Source organism: Zea mays, chromosome 6 (assembly GCF_902167145.1).
Source record: "Zea mays cultivar B73 chromosome 6, Zm-B73-REFERENCE-NAM-5.0, whole genome shotgun sequence".
Lineage (NCBI taxonomy): Eukaryota > Viridiplantae > Streptophyta > Magnoliopsida > Poales > Poaceae > Zea > Zea mays.
In genome coordinates this window covers 103,930,220-103,948,352 of record NC_050101.1, presented here as the reverse complement: position 1 = coordinate 103,948,352, position 18,133 = coordinate 103,930,220, and positions in this window count along the sequence as shown.

Genomic DNA, 18,133 nt, shown 5'->3' with positions numbered 1-18,133 from the left:
TCAATTTTTTAGCTCTTGTCTTCCAACGCTTACTTGGTTTTTTAGACTTTCCAAGCTTCGGCTTTAAAGACACATTTTCACCATTTCCGAAGAGAAGATGTCTCAAGACAAGAAAGTTGTTGCTGAGACGAAGCTGAGCGAAGAGGATAAGCTCCTTGAGGAGAAGACTTCTGGATTTATTGAATCAATAACAAAGACAAATACAGAAAAGATTACTAAAGAAATTCTAGAAGGCTTATCTGAAGATACTGATGACAGCGACAATTACGATGCGGAAAGTGGAGGCGAAGACTCTGAAGATCGGCCCTGGCGACCAAGTCATGCAGTTTTCAGAAAATCGACTATCAAACAGAGTCATCTTGATAATATGAGAGGAAGGTATTTTCGAGATATGTCTATTGTGAGGGCTGACAACGGAGACAGGACTATTCCTGTTCCCGAAGAAAATGAAGTCGTAATCTACCGAAGCTTCTTCAAAGCTGAACTTCGGTTCCCCCTAAGCAGATTTGTGGTTGAAGTTTTAAAGATATATGAGATTTTCCTTCACCAGATTACTCCTGAAGCAATTATTAGAATGGGGATCTTCGTCTGGGCCGTGAGGAGTCAAGGTTTAGAGCCAAGCGCAAGATGTTTTTGCAGTATGCACGAGCTTTCGTACGAGACGAAGCCCTGGGGCAAGGAACAATATCATAACAATTTTGGGTGCTATAGCTTTGTTGCTCGCTCTGGCGCAAGCTGCCCGGTGCCGACATTTCAGAAAAGATGGCCCAGAAACTGGATGAAAGAATGATTCTATGTGAAGAATGATTTAAAGGCGAGAGAAGATATTACAGAGATCATCATGCTCCCCATTTGGTCCCGCTTCGGCCTTCGGAAGCCAAAGGTAGAAATTGATGAAGCGGTCGAAGCATGCCGAAGGGCCTTCAGCACAGTTTGCTCTTTCATCGGAACAAGAGATTTAGTTCAAGAACATGTAGCCTACAGGATATGGCCACTGATAGACATCTAGGAAATGCCAAAGGAAACCATCACTAACCCTAGCGAAGGTGGTTTGGTTCGATTGAAATATACCTTCAGGTTTGGAGACCAATTTATCGAACCAGACGATGACTGGTTGAAGTGTGTTGAAAATACTAGTGATGAACTATTTGGAGCTTACTCCAAGTCTGAAGATAATGCACTATCTGCGGTGTTGGGGACTTGTTCTCAAGCGCTAAGAGTTAAGAACAAGGCAACATAGAAAATGTTAATCGTTAACGCCCTTCGTCCTCCAAAGCATTATTTCCCCTAGGATATAATGACTTACGGACGAAGGTTATGAAGGTCATACCTTCATAAATTCAAACAATGACGAAGGATGAAATATAAAGAATGTAAAAGAAAACATGAACAATCATTTATTATTATTGAGCATAAACAAAAAATATTATTGAACTACAAGTGTACCTTCAATCGGAAGGAAATGACAGTACAAGCGTGACGCAAAAAGCGAATGCCAAGTCAGCGTGAACAGTACGGGGATACTGTTCACCTATTTATAGACACGGGACACAGCCCTTACAAAATTACATTCATGCCCTTTACATTTGATAATAACTCTATAGTAGTCTATCGAGGTCTAAATAGCCTTTTCATCTTTAAGTCGGTTCCACTCTTTGCTGTTACGCCGAAGCTTTCCTGCTCAACACCTTCGGCTCTGTATCAAGCTTCGTATTATTCCGGTCTACTGCAATGCCGACTTTAGTCCGAGGGTACCTGTTCACACATTGTACTACAGAAATACTGTTAAATCCTGTTTTTGAGGACCTTCGAACGCCGAAGGTCCCCAACAGTAGCCCCTCGCAATATTAATTTGTTTGAAATAATAAATTTAGATTGCGATATGGATGAAGGCTTTACGCCGAAGGTCCGAAAAAACACCTTCCCTTTGCTAGAATAGCAACATTCAATGACAAGTGGGGTCTTTCAACTTTCAACGCACCGAGCGTATAAATACGGCCATACCGCAAACTCATTTTGCACGCTTTCTGGCCAACCACTCCCGCTCACTCAATTTTTAGCTCTTGTGCGCTGTGATTTGCTAAGCTTTCAGCTTTGAAGCTTCGGCTTTGAAAACAGTTTTTAGTGTTTCCGAAGATGTCTGAAGCTGCTAAGAAGGCTGCTGCTGAGATGAAGCTGAGTCTTGATGAAGAGAAGAACTTAGGATTTCTTATAGCGATGTCGAAGACCAACACAGAAAAAATCACCAAGGAGATTCTGGAAGGGCTGTCTGAAGATACTGGTGACAGTGAAAGTTATGATGTGGACAGCGGTGGCGAAGACTCCGAAGATCGCCCCTGGCGACCAAGCCATTCAGTTTATGGTAAATCAACTATCAAAGAGAATCATCTTGTTAACATGAGAGGAAGGTATTTCCGGGATTTGTCCGTTGTGAGGGCCGACGAAGGGGAGAAGACTTGTCCACACCCCGAAGAGAATGAAGTCGTAGTGTTCCGAAGCTTTTTGAAGGCTGGGCTGCGATTGCCCTTGAGCAGCTTCGTCGTGGAGGTGCTGAAGATTTTTGAAGTCTATCTTCACCAACTTACCCCCGAGGCAATCATAAGGCTGAATATCTTTGTGTGGGCCGTGCGAAGCCAAGGTCTGAAGCCTGACGCAAAAAGTTTCTGCAATATGAACGAATTATCATACGAGACAATACCTTGGGGTAAGGAACAGTATCACAATAACTTTGGCTGCTACAATTTTGTTTCTCGGTCTGGATCAAGCTGCCCCGTGCCAACTTTTCGGAAAAGATGGCCCAGCGGCTGGATGACAGAATGGTTCTATGTAAAAAATGATCTGAAAGCACGAGAAGATATCAAGGGTATAATTATGCGTCCTATTTGGCAAAGCTTCGGCCTTCGCAGGCCGAAGGTTGAAATGAATGAAGCTGCCGAAGAATGCCAGAGAGCCTTCGGCATTGTCTGTTCTTTTATAGGAACAAGGGACTTAGTGCAAGAGCACATCGCTTTCAGGGTGTGGCCGCTTGCAGAGAAATGGGAAATGCCACAAGAAACCATTAAAGAGACCGACGAAGGTGGACTTGTCAGGTTTAAGTACACTTTTAAGTTTGGAGATAAATTTATTGAACCAGATGATGAGTGGTTGAAAAGCATTGATAATTTAAGTGATGAGCTGCTTGGTACCTACTCGAAGGCCGAAGATACTGCAATGTCAGCAGCCTTCGGAGGCCGAAAAAAGAAGAGGCTGAATCGGGTATTTGATGCTATTGGGTTTGTCTACCCTGACTATTGCTATCCCATCCGAAGGCAGAAAAGAAAAAACACAACCTCTGCAAAAGAAGAAACTACAGCTGCTCCTAGCGAGCCAGAACCGAAAAGGAAGAAGATAAAGGTTCTCACGCATCGGCCGCGCTATATTGAACCAGCTTCGGTGCCTGAGTTTACCGGAGAAACTTCTTCGGCCACCGAAGCTAAAAAACCAGCCGAGCCAACTTTGCTGCCAGAAGTCGCAGAAACGGCCGAAGTGCCAACAAAGACAAAATTGGAGCAATCAAAGATTTTGTTACCAGAAACGAAAGAGAAGGCCGAAGCGCCATTCACAGAAAAAATGGAAGAGATAAAGGAAACAACTGAGGGCTCCAAAACATCAGAAGTTTTGAGTCCTACAGCAATCATTGGGACAGCAAAAAATGAAAAAGTGCCAGCCGTAACTCCAAAGAGAAAGAGAATGGCTAATGTGCTAGATGTACTAGAAACGATCAAATCTTCGAGCACACCTCCGAAGAAGGCTGCTGTTACTCCTGAAACAACAGTTGAAACTTCTGGTTCTACAATCCCAGAGCAAGGGGCTGAAGCCGAAGCTGGGCCCTCAGAGCCCGTAAAGGGAAAACCTTTGGAAAGTGAGGCAGAAAAAATAACAAAGCCAACTTTTGTTGAAGAAACCGGTGTTGTTGCCCCCGAAGCATCCCCCAAAATTCGTGATTATATTTTCCGTCATGCTTCGGGGAAAAAATTATCAGAAAAAGAAGAACAAGAGGCCCAGCATTATGCCCAAAAACTGAAATATCCAAAGGGGGCGTTAATATTTAATGGCAGTGGAGAAGAAGACTTCTTGTATTGTCTTCCCGACAGCAAGGAAATTTCTGTCTGCCGGGAGATGAGCAAGAGCTTCGGATTCCCGACTTTAGAAGACGGGCTCTCAGTGCTGTCGAAGAACGATCTGGCCGACAGCCTGGCTTACAATAGCTTAAAGGTACGATATATGAAATCCTTGTATTTTTCCGTTCGTTTAAACCCACTGACACACACACATATTTCTTTTTGCAGGGCTTGATACTTAGCAATGCTCTTAGAGCACAGAAAGATGCTGAAGACGAAGGGTGTACAATAGCCCTGAGCAACCTTCGTTCCGAAGTAATTGAACTGAGGAACGAAGGTCTCGAAAAAGACAAAATATTATACTCATTGATAAATAAAATAAAAGAGGACGAAGCTGCTTTTAAAATTCAAGCTGAAGCTCAGAAACGCGAAATTGAAGACCTTCGGAAACAACTGGCCAGAGCCAAGGAAGAACGCATACTTGAAGAAACAAAGCGTGAACTCAGCGATCAATGGGCAGATCACCTAGAAGTGACTGTTGAAGAGCTTCGTTCGTCCAAAAAGAGATGCTACAATAAATCTATAGATTGTGTCAAGAAATTAAAGGCTAGCTTCGCCAAGGTCGGCGCATTCTCAAGTGAGGAAAACTTTTCAAGAGGCAATCCCGAAGGTGTCATCGAATGGATTAACCACGAAGCCGAAGCCTTTGAAGAAATTTTAAATAGCCGAGGAGATATATGTGCCTTCTCTGGCGCCAGAGGGATTGCCACTATCTTAGAGAAGGAGGGCTGTGAACATGTAAAAATTTTAGCACAGTCCGAAGCTGCTTTGTCCTTTGAAGATACAAAAGATCCTTCGGCCGAAGCTAGTATAATTGGTGGAAAGTTTTTTACTGATATCTGGGATAATGGTGGCCGAGAGATGGCCGGAGAAATTATTCGAAGAAGTGAAAAGGGTATTCACGATGCTAGAGAAGTAGCTGAGGCTGCTAAAAAGAGCGCAGAGGCCGAAGGTCAATTAGGTATCAACTAATAGTTTTTATCGTGTTGTAATCTTAGGCTTTAAGATTTGTTTATGATTTGTAATAGCAAAGTAGCCGTGTCCTGTCCTTCCTCAGATCCTACTGAAGTATCTCCGGGTGCACGGCCTAAGGGTGACGATGAGATTAAAAAGATGGCTGAAGCTATTATGGATGAAGTTGTCGATCGACTGTTGAACGAAGCTGCAGAAGTGGTACTTAGGGAAGACTAGATGCTATTGTAAAAACATTTTAAATGTAACATGTGTAATATCTTGTAATCCTGTATGTAACATATTTGTTTTATTTTTCTTTATGGTTCAATTCTTTACGATGCATGAAACTTTACATACGTACCTTTTTTGAGTCTTTGGCGAAAAACACCTTCCCTTCTTTTCATGCTTCGTGAAGAAGAATTACCATTTATCACAACAATATCCGAAGTATCCTGGAAAGTTTTGAAGCTTCGTAGAAACATTCTTCAAGGCTATACTTCAGAGATCAATATTGTTTCTCCTTGTTACTTGGCATGATTTGCCCCTTTTTCAAAGCGTTTTTCCGAAGATTAATATCATATTTCCTTATGCCACATGCAGTATGATGTATGATGCTTATGTTATGCAAAGATGATGTGATGATGCTATGCTATGTAAGGCGATATTCCGAAGATACACGCATATTTGCGCGATAAAACACACAATCTTTTTGTGAATCAGCATTGACTTTTCGCTATAAGCCTCCCTTAGGAGCTTCTTCGCCTTTTACTTCAGCGGAATCAGCGTTGACTTTTCGCTGTAAGCTCTGCATTCCCTTAGGAACGTCTTTGGAGCTTCTTCGCCTTTTACTTAGGCGGTATCAGCGTTGACTTTTCGCTGTAAGCTCTGCATTCCCTTAGGAACGTCTTTGGAGCTTCTTCGCCTTTTACTTAGGCGGTATCAGCGTTGACTTTTCGCTGTATGCTCTGCATTCCTTTTGGAACGACTTTGGAGCAGAAAACTTACACTGCGCTCCCTTCGGAACGACTTTTTGTGACTTCGTCAAACTTACTCTGCGTTCCTTAGAACGACTTTTTGTGACTTCGTCAAACTTACTCTGCGTTCCTTAGAACGACTTTTTGTTGCTTCGAAGAATTTTCGATAGTCCGAAGGTCCTTTTTATTATCACAAGCCTGTGTAGAAAACATATTTCTCTTGTAGGAATCAACGAAACTAATTACATGAAACCTAAACAATGTCCTTTATTACAGAAAATAAAACTGAATGAAAAAGATTGCTATTAAGGTAGGATATTTGTCAATAGATGTGCTTTGATTCTGGCACAGTGCTATTGACCGTGCGAGCTTCGGACTGTTCTCTGAAGTCCCTTTGATGCGGAGCATATTGGCTCCCTTCTGGCTGCTGGCCTTGTTGCAACGGAGGTGGAGGCGGAGGCTATTGCCAGGAAGCTTGAGGCTGACTCGCCGAAGCAGCAGAGACTGCAGGATGGTTGCCCACATATTCTGGGATGTAGGGCGAATGATACGAAGCTGTATGCATGACCTGCTTCGGCTGGGCTTGTTGTGCTGCTGCTTCAGCTATTTCCTTTTGCTTCTGTATAGTAACATGGCACATCCTGGTAGTATGGCCTTTGTTCTCACCGCAGAATAAGCAAAAGATTCTTCTCGGTTGATCGCCAAATCTTCCTCCGAAGCCCCTGGCGCCTCTGCCTCTTGGAGCTGGTGGCCGGAAGGAGCTTTGCTGTTGTCCAGAAGCCTGTGAGGAGCATTGTGGCCTTTGCTGTTGGCTTCCTCTGTCATCATTTTGTGTAGAATTGTGAATTGATCTCACATGCCTCGGGTAAAACCTCCCTCCGAAGCTCCTGGTCATTTCAGAAAACCTGAAAGCCTCCTCCCTTCTTTGGCGAAAATCATTGTCGGCCCGAATGTATTCATCCATTTTCTGGAGAAGCTTCTCCAAAGTTTGAGGAGGCTTCCTGGCGAAGTACTGAGCTGACGGACCTGGCCGAAGCCCCTTGATCATGGCCTCGATGACAATTTCATTGGGCACCGTTGGTGCCTGTGCCCTCAGACGCAAGAACCTTCGGACATATGCCTGAAGGTATTCTTCGTGGTCCTGAGTGCACTGGAACAGAGCCTGAGCAGTGACCGGCTTCGTCTGAAATCCTTGAAAGCTGGTTAACAACAAATCCTTCAGCTTCTGCCATGAAGTGATCGTTCCTGGTCGAAGGGAGGAATACCAGGTTTGAGCAACACTTCTGACAGCCATAACGAAAGATTTGGCCATGACTGAAGCATTGCCACCGTACGAAGACACTGTTGCTTCGTAGCTCATTAAAAACTGCTTCGGGTCTGAGTGGCCATCAAATACGGGGAGCTGAGGCGGCTTGTAGGACGGAGGCCAAGGTGTAGCCTGTAACTCAGCGGACAGGGGAGAAGCATCATCAAAAACAAAATTCCCATGATGGAAATTGTCATACCAGTCATCTTCGTTGGGAAAGCCCTCCTGATGAAGGTCTTGATGCTGAGGCCTTCGGTGTTGCTCATCCTGAGCAAGATGACGAACTTCTTCAGAGGCTTCATCTATCTGCCTCTGCAGTTCAGCTAGCCTGGCCATCTTCTCCTTCTTGCGTTGAACCTGCTGCTGAAGGATTTCCAGATTTTGAATCTCCTGATCTAGATCATCCTCCGGATGTGTTGGACTGGTAGCCTTCCTCTTCTGGCTTCGTGCCTCTCTAAGAGAAAGGACGTCTTGATTGGGGTCCAGCGGCTGCAGCGTGCCAGCCCCTGGTGCTGAAGCCTTCTTCGGCGGCATGACGAAGGTGATGCTTGCCGAAGGTGTTGAAAAGCTCAAGAAATGGAAGTGAGTTCACCGGAGGTGGGCGCCAATGTTGGGGACTTGTTCTCAAGCGCTAAGAGTTAAGAACAAGGCAACATAGAAAATGTTAATCGTTAACGCCCTTCGTCCTCCAAAGCATTATTTCCCCTAGGATATAATGACTTACGGACGAAGGTTATGAAGGTCATACCTTCATAAATTCAAACAATGACGAAGGATGAAATATAAAGAATGTAAAAGAAAACATGAACAATCATTTATTATTATTGAGCATAAACAAAAAATATTATTGAACTACAAGTGTACCTTCAATCGGAAGGAAATGACAGTACAAGCGTGACGCAAAAAGCGAATGCCAAGTCAGCGTGAACAGTACGGGGATACTGTTCACCTATTTATAGACACGGGACACAGCCCTTACAAAATTACATTCATGCCCTTTACATTTGATAATAACTCTATAGTAGTCTATCGAGGTCTAAATAGCCTTTTCATCTTTAAGTCGGTTCCACTCTTTGCTGTTACGCCGAAGCTTTCCTGCTCAACACCTTCGGCTCTGTATCAAGCTTCGTATTATTCCGGTCTACTGCAATGCCGACTTTAGTCCGAGGGTACCTGTTCACACATTGTACTACAGAAATACTGTTAAATCCTGTTTTTGAGGACCTTCGAACGCCGAAGGTCCCCAACATGCGGCCTTCGGGAGTTGAAAAAAGAAAAGGCTAAATAGAGTTTTTGATGCTATTGGGTTTGTGTACCCTGACTATCGGTACCCGCCGCGGGGGCAGAAAAGAAAGGGTGCAATTTCTGAGAAGGCTGCTACTTCAGCTGCTCTAAGCGAGTCTGCGCCAAAGAGGAAAAAACTGAAGGTCCTTACCCACCGACCGCGCTATATTGAACCGGCCATAGTGCCTGAATTTGGCGGGGAAACTTCTTCAGCTGCTGCACCAAAGGAGCCTACTCCTATACAGAAGGCCGAAGAACCGGCTACAATGCCAAAGGCTGACAAAATTGAAGAACCGAGAATCGAAGGGACGAAAACATTAGAAGTTCTAAGCCCTTCGGCAGGAGTGGAGGTGCCGAAGACACAAAAAGGTCTGGCAGCAACCCCAAGAGAAAAAGGATGGCAAGTGTATTAGATGTGCTGGAGACGATAAAAGTTTCAAGCTCTACTCCAGGAAAAATTGCCAAGGCTTCAAAAACAGAGATTGAAACCGAGACAAAGCTGACCGAAGCCGAAGCTACAATGACCCGGGCCGATGCCAAAGCTGGGCCTTCAGAGCCTACCAAGGAGAAATCCTCGGAAATTGGAGAAAAAACAGTAGAGGAAGAAGCTATAGAACAGATTTTGCCTGAAAAAGCTGCTGCTCCTACTCCCGAAGCTTTGAAAGAAAATATTGCATATATTATCCGTCATGCTTCGGGGAAAAAGCTCTCTAAAGAAGAAGCACGAGAAGCTCAACACTATGCCCAGAAGCTGAAATATCCAAAGGGGGCATTAGTATTCAACGGTAGCGGAGAAGAGGATTCCTTTTATTGTCTCCCAGACAGTAAGGAGATTCTGTCTGCCGGGAGATGAGCAGAAGCTTCGGATTCTCGACATTAGAAGACGGGCTTTCAGTGCTGTCGAAAGATGAATTGGCCGACAGTTTAGCATATAATAGTATAAAGGTGTGAAAATCAATTTTTTGTACTTAAAAACGAATTTTTTCATTTGCTTATACTCAATACCGTACTTCTTTTGCAGGGCCTGATCCTTAGCAATGCCCTCAGGGCGCAGAAAAATGTCGAAGACGAAGGACGCACTATAGCTCTGAACAACCTTCGTTCAGAAGTAATTGAACTAAGGAATGAAGGTCTTGAAAAAGATAAAATATTAATTTCATTGGTGAGCAAAATAAAAGAAGACGAAGCTACTTCCAAAGCCCAAGCTGAAGCCCAGAAATGTGAAATTGAAGACCTTCAGAAACAGCTGGCTGAAGCCAAATTAAAATGCGCTGTTGCCGAAGCTGAACGGGATGCCAGTGATTACTGGAAAAATTATTGGGAAAAATAGTTGCAGAACTTCGCTCATCAAAAGAAAGATATTTTGAAAAATCTGTGGAATGCGTGAAAAAGATAAAAACTAGCTTTGCCAACATTGGCGCATATTCAAGCGAAGATAACTTCATACGGGGCGACCCAGAAGGCCCAATTGAGTGGATCAGCAGCGAAGCCGAAGCTTTTGAAGAAATTTTGAGCGACCGGGGGACGTCTGTGCCTTCTCTGGTGCGAGGGGTATTGCAGCTATTTTGGAGAAATCAGGTTGCGAGCATGTTAAAACCTTGGCTCTGGCCAAAGCTTCCCTCTGCATTGATGATACGAAGGACCCCTCGGTCGAAGCAAGCTTAATAGGTGGAAAAAATTTCACTGACATATGGGAAAATGGCGGCCGAGGAATGGCCCATGAAATAATAAAGAAAAACGAAAAAGATATTCACGACACTCGAGAGTCAATAAAAGCAGCTGAAAAGGCTGCGGAGCTTGAGAGACGAATAGGTATTACTTAGTGGTTTTTAACTTTGTTGTTTATTTTTATGACTTCGAACTGATTTACGTTTTCTACCGCAGCTGAACTATCTCCTCCCCTAGAGCCCTTCGAGTCGCTGGCCGACCCAAAGGCAAAGGAATCAACAGAAATTATTAACATGGCCGAAACTATTGTGGACGAAGTCGTTACCCAACTGCTGGCCGAAGCTGCAGATAAAGTTTTGAAAGAAAAGGAGTAGCTATTGTAAAAACATTGCTAGAATATTAATGTAACATTTGCTGGACTATGCTTGTAATATTTGGTACTCCTATGTTTTGAATGTAATATATGAATGGTTTTGTAATTCATTTCTTTGCGATGCATGAAACTTTTTATGTACATACCGTTTTTGAGCCTTCGGCGAAAAAACACCTTCCCTTATTTTCATGCTTCGTAAAGAAGAGCTTTTATGCTTCGTAATAAATCCTCCAATCGTGGTAAAAACATCAATACTTCGTTATCAATAGATTTTTTCCTCCACATCAGAGCTGATGAAGCTGTATTTCTTCAAAACTTATTTTGTGCCTTAGCACAATGTCACTTTTTCGAAGCATTCTCCGAAGGTCAACATTGTATCCCCTTGTTGTGCCATTGATGCAATATGATGTGTGATGTTATGTTATGCGAAATGGTGTGATGATGTTATGCTATGCAAAATGATATTTGTGCCGAAGACACACACTAACACCCCCATAGTGGAATACACAATCTCTTTGCCGTTTATTTTTCGGCTTCACCGCTTATTTTTCGGTGTATCAGCGCTGACTTTTCGTTGTAAGTTCTGCATTCCCTTAGGAACGTCTTTTGAACTTCTTCGCCTTCTATTTCGGCGGTATTCGCATTGACTTTTCACGCTTCGCCTTATATTTCGGCGATATTTGGCTCTGCATTCCCTTTGGAACGACTTTTGAGCAGAAAACTTACACTGCGCTCCCTTAGGAACGACTTTTTGTAGCTTCGGCAAACTTACGCTGCGTTCCTTAGAACGACTTTTTGTAGCTTCGGCAAACTTGCGCTGCGTTCCTTAGAACGACTTTTTGTAGCTTCGGTGATACTTGTAATGTGATTTTTAGCCCCGCGTTCCCTTAGGAACGATTTTTGTGCTTCAGCGACTTTTTGAACTTCGTGAGTCTGTGGAGAAGATATATTTCACTTATGGCAAGAACGAAGCTATTACAAGAAATTGAAAATAACAAAAGAACTAGGTTTTCAATAATTGTTCCTTATTAAAAAAGAAAATGACAACGAATGTAAAAACTGTTTCAGGGGTAGGATATCTCTTAGTAGATATGCTTCGATTCTGGCACAGTACTGTTGACTATGCGAGCTTCGGACTCCTCCCTGAAATCTCGCTGCTGATGGGTCTGTTGGCTCCCTTCTGGCTGCTGGCCTCATGAATATGCAGGTTGTAGTGGTGGCGGAGGTGGAGGCTATGGCCAGGATGCCTGTGGCTGACTAGCCGAAGCAACAGACGCTGCAGGATGGTTACCCACATACTCTGGTATGTAGGGTGAGTGATACGAAGCAGTGTGCATGACTTGCTTCGGCTGGTTCTGCTGAGCTGTGGCTTCTGCTATTTTCTTTTGTTTCTGAATGGTGACATGGCACATCCATGTAGTATGGCCCTTGTCCTCACCACAGAATAAGCAATAAATTTTCCTAGGTTGATCCCCAAACCTTCCTCTGAAGCCCCTGGCGCCTCTGCCTCTTGGAGCAGGCGGCCGAAAATAGCTTTGTTGCTGCCCCAAAGCTTGCGAGGAATATTGTGGCCTCTGTTGTTGACTTCCTCTGTCGTCACTCTGGGTGGAGTGGATTGACCTGACATGCCTTGGGTGGATTCTCCCTCCGAAGCCCCTGGTCATCTCAGAGAACCTGTAGGCTTCCTCCCTTCTTTGGCGAAAGTCATTGTCAGCGCGGATGTATTCATCCATTTTTTGAAGCAGCTTCTCCAAAGTCTGTGGAGGCTTTCTAGCAAAATACTGGGCAGTAGGTCCTGGACGAAGCCCCTTGATCATGGCCTCAATGAAAATTTCATTGGGCACTATAGGCGCTTGTGCTCTCAGACGCAAGAACCTTCGGAGGTATGCCTGGAGATACTCCTCATGATCTTGCGTGCATTGAAACAGAGCCTGAGCTGTGACTAACTTCGTCTGAAAGCCCTGGAAACTTGTCACCAGCACGTCCTTGAGCTTCTGCCATGAAGTGATAGTCCCTGGCCGAAGAGAAGAATACCACGTTTGAGCCACATTCTTAACTGCCATGACGAAGGACTTGGCCATGACAGCTGCATTGCCTCCGTATGAAGATATAGTTGCTTCATAACTCATCAAAAACTGCTTCGGGTCTGAATGCCCATCATACATTGGAAGTTGAGGTGGCTTGTATGATGGGGGCCACGGGATAGCCTGCAGTTCTGCTGCCAAGGGAGAAGCATCGTCAAAAGTAAAGGTATCATGATTAAAATCATCATACCATCCATCATCGTTGAACAATCCCTCTTGATGAAGCTCCCTGTGTTGGGGCCTTCGATCTTGCTTGTCTTGAGCAAGGTGACGTACTTCTTCGGTGGCTTCGTCAATCTGCCTTTGAAGGTCAGCTAGTCGGGCCATCTTCTCCTTCTTTTGCACTTGCTGATGAAGCATCTCCATGTTTCTGATTTCTTGGTCCAACTCGTCCTCCTGGGGTGTTGGACTAGTGGCCTTCCTCTTCTGGCTTCGGGCCTCTCGAAGAGATAGGGTCTCCTGATTTGGGTCCAGTGGCTGCAAAGCGGCAACCCCTGTTGCTGAAGCTTTCTTCCGTGGCATGACGAAGGTCAGTGCTTGCCGAAGGTGGTCGAAAAGGATTCACCGAAGGTGGGCACCAATGTTGGGGACTTGTTCTCAAATGCTATGAGTTAAGAACAAGGCAACACAAAAAATGTTAAATGTTAATGCCCTTCGTCCTTCGAGACATTATTTCCCTTAGGATACAATGATCTTCAGACGAAGGTCATGAAGGACATACCTTCATCATTGCAGCATACGATAATAAAAGGAGAGTCATATGAAATATAAGAGATAACATGAACAATTATGTATCATTATTAGCTCATTTCTATTTTATTATCATGGAAAAATAGAAATGATATCAAATTACAAATGTACCTTCGGCTTGAAAGAAGGTACAAGTACAAGCGTGACACAAAAGCAAATGCCAAGTCAGCGTGAACAGTACGGGAGCACTGTTCATCTATTTATAGGCACGAGACGCAGCCCATGTAAAATTACACCCATGCCCTTTACATTTGCTAATGACTCTATAGTGATCCATCGAGGTCTAAATAGCCTTTTCCCTTTTAAGTCGGTTCCCTTTTCTGCTATCATGCCGAAGCTCCCTTGCACATAGCTTTGGCTCTGCGTCAACCTTCGTATTCTTTGTGCTTCTCACACTGTGGTTTCTGATCTGAGTCCAAAGGTACCTGTTCATGTATTACACTCCAGAAACATTGTTAAATCATGTTTTTGGGGACCTTCAGAAGACGAAGGCCCTAACCAATTACCATATGCAGAATTCTCTTACAACAACAGCTACCAAGCCAGTCTGAAGATGTCACCATTCGAAGCACTCTATGGGAGGAATTGCAGAACTCCATTGCATTAGGACCAACCTAGTGAAAGGCAGGTGTTCGGTCCAGATATTTTGCTTGAAGCCGAAGAGAACATCAGAATGGTCCGAGAGAATTTAAAGGCAGCGCAGTCTAGACAGCGAAGCTATGCCGACACCCGAAGAAGAGAACTCAGTTTTGAAGTGGGAGACTATGTCTACTTGAAAGTGTCGCCCATCAGAGGAACCAAAAGGTTTGGAGTCAAAGGCAAGTTGGCACCTCGCTATATCGACCCGTATCAGATTCAAGCCAGACGTGGAGAAGTGGCTTATCAACTCAGTTTGCCAGAGAGCCTGTCTGTAGTGCATGATGTGTTCCATGTGTCTCAATTGAAGAAATGCTTGAGAGTGCCGGAAGAGTAGTTGCCAGCAGAGGATCTTGAAGTTCAAGAAGATCTGACTTATATTGAGAAGCCAACTCAAATTCTGGAGACAGCAGATCGGGTCACTCGGAGAAGTACCATCAGGATGTGCAAGGTCAAATGGGGTCATCACTCAGAAGAAGAAGCAACCTAGGAAAGAGAAGATGATCTGAGAGCCAAGTACCCTAAACTCTTTGCTAGCCAGCCTTGAATCTCGAGGGCGAGATTCTTTTAAGGGTGATAGGTCTGTAACACCCTAAATTTGGGGGTATAAAATTTCTTTCTAATGATCACCCAAATTCATGTGTTACTCTTCTCTATCTCACTCTAGTTCCTTCTCTCTCTCTAGTTTTCTCTCTCTCTTTCTCCTTTAATTAGAGTTAGTTGTATTAGTGAGGAATTATTTATTTTATTTTTCCCAAAACATATGAGTCATGGAATGTTGCATCATATGGAGCCTAATTATTCTTTGAAATGTTGCACATATTTGATTTGGTTTGAATTTGAAACTTGATTTGAGTTTGAATTGAAAACCTTAGAGAAATAAATAGAAAAGGCATTAGAAATTCCACGAAAATAGGACAAAGCTAATTCGGCCAAGGCAGCCCATTAAGCCCAGCCCGCGCGTGTGCGCCCGCGCGCCCTCTCTGCCTGACAGGCGGGTCTCGCTGTCGGCGCAAACCCGAGCGCCCTCGCTCCCTCGCTCTCTCGTTGCTCAGTGGGGCCAACCTGTCGACGCCAGTTTCCTTCGCTCGTTCGCTCTCTCTCTCTCTGTCTCGTGGGCCCGGTTCGCCAGTGCCGAGCTGTTGCCCCCGCGTGTCCCCTTTTCTCTCTCTACGCTGTGGGCCTGCCTTGTCAGATCCGCCATCCCCTCGCCCGCCGTGGACCGGCGCGTGCGCACTCGCGCACGTCGCCGGATTTCTCGGCCATGACGCCCGCCCACGCGCCCAGCTCCCTTTTTATAGCCCCGCCAGTGCCCCGCGCACACCCCCTCACCTCATTTCGCATAGCCTCGCCCTCTCTCACGCTCTGCCCACGCCGCAAGCCACCGCCGGAGACCCGCGCCCGCGTTCCCGGCCTTTCAGCTCGCCGGAGACCGCTCCAAGCCTCCCTGAGCTCCACCCCGAGGTGAGACACCCATCCCCGTGCCCAATTTCCCTTATTGCGCCGTGTGTTCGTCCAATTTCGCCTTCGCCGGTGCTCGGCCGCGGCGGTCCACCGTGCTCGCGCGGTGGTCGCCGATTTAGCCCGATCTAGTTCACCGGAGTAGTTCCCTCTGTCGTCCCTGCCTCAGCTGAAGTTAGCCAAGACCTTAGCATGCCTTAAGTCCCCTCCCCGTGACCGGTAAGTCCCCTCCCCGTGACCGGAATCGCTCACCGGAGTTTCTCCGGGCCGCCCGAGACCTTCTCACCGCCGTTCTCCCTTCTCTGCCCATGGATTCATGGTCTCTTCCCCGCCATTGAGTTTGCCGTGGTGCCCTCTTCCTCTCTACCCAACTCCGGCGACCTGGAGCCACCCTAGCTTGCGCCAGTCTCAACTCCGGCGACTTCACCGCCGTGGAGGGGAGCGGCGCTGCCCGCAGTCGTTTGTTTCCCCGGTCTGATCCCCTCCGCCCGATTCAGATCGAACGGCTTGGACCGCGGGTACCGCTTCGCGCACCTGATGCCCTAGCCCGCCTGTCAGCGCCACCCGTAGCCGCTCATCCTTCCCGACCTGATTTCCTCCGTCCAATCTTGATCGAATGGCTCGGACCCCCTCAGACCCCCCTCCGTCTGATCTTGATCAAACGGTTCGGACCCCCTCGGACCCCTGCAGCTGTCTGTTACCCCCTCTGGTGCTGGGCCCGCTCGGTCAGTGCGCTCTCCCCCTCTGTCTCTAACACTCCCTGTGACAGAATCTCCCAAGTCATTAGGCCCACCTACAGTTGTCCTTGTCCAACGGACTTCAGACAACCCTGCAGGTGCCCCTGATCACTTGACAAGTTCGGTATATGTATTCCTTACCTTTCCCAAGAGCGTATCACCCGTCACGTAGACATTACAATACATCGAAGGTACGAGAATGCGGAAGCAATTACAATAACTTACTTTATTTTAAAGTAAGAAAGAGTAGTATTATTATAAACCAGAACAAATATAGGAGTGTAGGAGTAATATTATTACATAACCTGGGAGGCAAATCCTCCTCCCGATAAACAGTAAAAAGTTTTTCTTAAAGGAGGACACTTCCTCCCGCAGCTTCAGTCTTGATTTTCTTCTTTAGGCACCACCTTGGAACAGAAGCAACAAAAATTTGCTGCTTCTTCACCTAAAACAACATGGGACAAAGCCCTGAGTACAAAGTGTACTGTCGCAAGTCTTACCCGTCAAAATAAAAGACTCTCAAGGATATACTGGCCTTTGGGGATCAAGGTATGGCTTTTCAATAATCAATGACTCTGTTTGCAGAAATGCTTACTAATAGTGGATACTTAAAAGTCCAGTTTTATTAGCAAGTTAAGTCATTACCTGAGTTCTAGAGTTCTTGCTACCCTAGTTCAAGCACTTGACCTATACTAGCCAATTTCTTTTCAACCCTTCTTGTTCACTGGAATGCTACGTGTAGGGCAGTGACCAAGTCTTCATGTCCGCGAAGTTACGGCGATCCAAATCGGTTGTACTCAGCTGAGGATTTCCAATCACACGACATATGTAGCACTTAACCCTTGCATATGTCAACTCACCACTGGGGTTCTTAAGGCCAGATCAGGTTCACGCCAACCGAGAGCACAGATACACCACCGTCCAGCCTCTTGCCACGGAGGGTAAACGCTACTCTCGCCATCTCTCCACTCCCATTGCGTGTTATCTTATTCTGGTATTAGTCTGCCCGAGGCAAAGCTTACCCATGATGAGGCATGTGACCAGTTAAAGGGTCCTCGATCATCAAGCCTACATCGACAAGGTCCTTAATCGACTCAGACGGAGACACTACACCGAGACTCTCTTCTCGTGCAAGTCACCCGCCCGATCTCAGCTTTATCATTTGAAACCCAAAGTTTGGTACCTGGAAGAGGTACATCTTTTCCGATGTTGAACCCATCATGGCCATGATGGATCCACCATCAAGCTTTTATTTTTGAAAACACCCACCCACTTGAAGCATCATCTTTTGTCAAAACAAAATATTTTGTTTTCTAGAGCAAAACTAAGCATAAGAAAACCTTTTTGTAAAATAGGGGATTTAAGGAGAAGTAATCAAATCCAAGGAAGGAAATGCAGCAACTGGTTTAGCACACAACTCCTATCACCTAATGCATCAAGTAAGTGAGAAAGATTTTAAAATAGTAAGGAGGTGGCAAATGCACCGAGGCTTGCCTTGTGTGATAGGTGAATCAGGCTCTGTTCCATAGATATCAACGTAAAAGCAGTTTCCTGCCTAAGGTTCTTCAAGTGGTGGTGGTGTAGTCCTCGCTTCTTCAACTTCTATTTCTTCCTCGTTTTCTATATATAGTCATATATAATCATGAATGCTCATGTAATGTTCATGAAAATGCAAAGATAATGAAATTATATTATCTAATGTCTTGAATATAACTTTCCTTCATGAATCTCCGGGAAACTAGGGTT